The sequence below is a fragment of the Panthera tigris genome (assembly GCF_018350195.1).
Source record: "Panthera tigris isolate Pti1 chromosome F3 unlocalized genomic scaffold, P.tigris_Pti1_mat1.1 chrF3_random_Un_scaffold_45, whole genome shotgun sequence".
Lineage (NCBI taxonomy): Eukaryota > Metazoa > Chordata > Mammalia > Carnivora > Felidae > Panthera > Panthera tigris.
The window spans coordinates 99379-102368 of NW_024962182.1; the positions used below are offsets into that span (position 1 = coordinate 99379).

Genomic DNA, 2990 nt, shown 5'->3' on the forward strand with positions numbered 1-2990 from the left:
TCTGGTCAGGGGTAGGAGTCTGGCCTCAACCCAGCTCTATGTCCTCAACGCTGGGGCACTGGCTGCACCCAGGACTCCTGGGGTCTTTGGGTGAGGTGTGTTGGTGTCACTGTATGGACAGGGCACGGGGTGGAGTGGAGCCCGTCTCAACTGAAGCCTGAGGGACTGGCTCTTGCATGAGGAAGAAGCCTGGCAAGGAGCCACCAGGCAGTGACCTCACTTCCTTGACAACAGAGCACAACAGAATTCAGAACTCGGGTAACCAGGCACCCACATTCTGGAGACAGATTCCTGCTGGCCTTATTTGTTTGGAAACCTGCACATAAGCAACATGCTCTCCTGCTGTGTGCCCATGTCACCAGGCTTTCGGCTCAGGAAAGCCAAAAGTGACACTGCTTCACGATCCTGGAGACAGTGTGCTATGTCTCACACTGGGCACCTCTGGATTCTAGCTTGGAAAGAACCAAAGGTAACATAGAGAGTCCCATATCTGGCCAGTCAAGCCCGATACCTCTCTTACTGACCTGTGTGGCCCCACTGCCCCATCTCCCCATGTGTATGTGTCTATGTGTGGAAGGAAGGGTCATGTGGAGAGCCCGCTGAGCAGGTGCGGTCTGATGAGCATTCAGAGGCCTGGTGGGAGGTCATGCTCACAACCCAGGTAAAGGCTGGTGGAGAGGGACTGTGTGTTCTGGGGCTTTCCTGTTGTCACCAAAGTTCATCCTGAGCACTGAAGTTGTATGTCATTGTGTCATGGGTGCAGGGTTGTACACAGGTCAGTGTCCAATCTAGAAGCATCAGTGGGAGAAGGCAGAAGGACCCTGAGGATGTCTGCGCATGGCTGTGATACATCTGGGATGGCTCCTATTCAATGTCTTTACAGAAGACTACATATGTGATCAGGAAGCGGCTGGCAGACCCATGCTTTGTCTACCTTGTTGAGATTCCCATGTGTCCAACCACCCAGAAGTGCCACCCTGGACACAGGGAGAAAGTGACCAGTGGGAAGTCTCCAGAAAATGGAGTGGAGATTTCTTGGAGTGGTCACAGTCCAGAACAATGTACAGGACAATGGTCAGCCAGTCACTGGTCCAGGAGCTACAGCCTGTGGAGGTAGAGCCAGAGGGTGAGAAGGTTGAGGATGGGTGATGTGGGTGTATGGGGCCAGTCAGTAATTGTTCACCCAGGGAGGAGCCCCCAGGTCATGGTGGGGGACAGGAGCAAACTCTGGCCTCAGAGTACCCAGCTGTGGTTTGCAGAAGGGAACAGGTCCTGGTGTGGGTTCCTGGCTGTGGCTTCTCTGGGAGGCTCAGAGGTGTGTTCTCTCTATGCCAAGGAACCTGGAGAGGCAGGCATGGGAGTGATCTTTCTCATCTCACAGCTGAGGACTTAGACTTGCTCCAAATATCACTCTGTATTATTCTGAAGAGTCAGGTGCAGGAGCAGAAGCCACTGTGTCTCCAGGCCACATGATCGCTGGCATCAGCCGCTCTGCAGGGAAGGTGCTGTCTGGAGGGACTCCTGCAGGAGTCCAGGAGCCAGAAGATGACCTGGCACCTGTGCAGGGACAGCCAGCACCTGTGCAGAGTGAACCAGCTCCTGCTCCAATTCTTGCCTCTGCTCCTGCCTCAGCTCCTGACACTATTCCTGCTTCTATTCCAGCTCCTTCTCCCGACACTCTTCCTGCTCCTGCCTCTGTGGCTTCCACTGTTCCTACTCCTGTCCCTGACACTGCCTCTGCCCCTGTTACTATTCCTACCCTTGCCATTGTTCTGCCCCTGCCCCTGGCCCTGTTCCTGCTTCTGCCCCCAGCCCTCCCACAGTTCCTGCCCCTGGCCTTACTCCTGCCCCTGTTGGTGCCACTCACTCTGCCCTTGGTCCTGTCCTTGCCTTGTATCTGCCCCTGCTCCTGCCCCTGTCCCTGTTCTTGCTCCTGCTCTGCCCCTGCCCCTGTCACTGTCACTGCCCGCACCAGGATCCCAGAGACATTGAGAGCCCCCAAAGCCCCGTGGGGACACCTAGTTGTAGGATGACCCTTAATTCAATCACCCAACGCCAATACCCCAGCAGAATGCTTCTTCTTCTCCCCATTTGTGCTTTCTTCCTGCTATAGTTCAACTATTATTTTATAATTTTGTGTTTTTATAGTATTTATTATTAATTTTTTAAGAAATGAGTATATGATTGAAATTTTACGATTCCTGGGGATTGAGTACACTCACAATGCTCTGCAAACACGCCACAGAATATTGTTGCAGAATATCTCAGTCCCCAAGGGACACCATGTACCCGAAGCCCTCACTCCCCATTTGTCCCCTCACCCAACCTCTGGGAACCACGAATCTGCTTTCTCCCTGCTCTTAACCTAGTATGGATGTTTCCTATAACTGGAACCTTGCAATAGATGCTTTTGTGTCTGCCCAAATTTTCTAAGATGGGACAGATTAATTTTTGTATTTTGTGTTTATTCGAAATAGAATTTTTCTCATTTGATACTGAAATTCACAATGGATTAAAAATTGGATGTGAAAAAATAAGATCACTTTGGTAAGAAAGGGCACGGTCTTGGGGTTGAGACCCCTGTTCCTCCTGTGACACCACAGCCTGACTCCCGACAAGACATGGATGTTCATCCTGTGGACAAAACAGAAAGAGGCAAATGCAGGAAGCTGGACACTGACACCACAAAGGGGGAAAAGTGTTCCTCATGACCTAAGTCCAGAGAAAGGTTTCCAGGCCTCTGTTCCCAAAATACTCCAAAACCAATGTATTCCTTGGATGAATAGCAAACACATGGAAGTCCAAGGGGAAGCAACCTCCATGGGGAGCAGTTGTCAGAGATGTGGGATTACCTGGAAAGAATTCAGCCAAATGAAACCCTATAGGGGCAGTGCTGATCACCCTAAGATGGCGGTTTATGGTCTGGGGAGCAGCAGGCCATTTGATAGCATAAGGAAACCAAGCCCCAGGAGATCCACAGTGAGAAGTCC

General features: G+C 51.6%; 1 long non-coding RNA gene across 1 annotated transcript; it reads left to right on the forward strand.

The window, feature by feature from the left end:
* The first annotated feature begins 328 nt into the window (after nt 1-328).
* On the forward strand, nt 329-2673 carry LOC122236303. The gene is made up of 3 exons (XR_006214381.1): nt 329-469; nt 884-1113; nt 1429-2673. It is a non-coding gene; the product is annotated as an uncharacterized LOC122236303 (long non-coding RNA).
* Nucleotides 2674-2990: the final 317 nt, after the last annotated feature.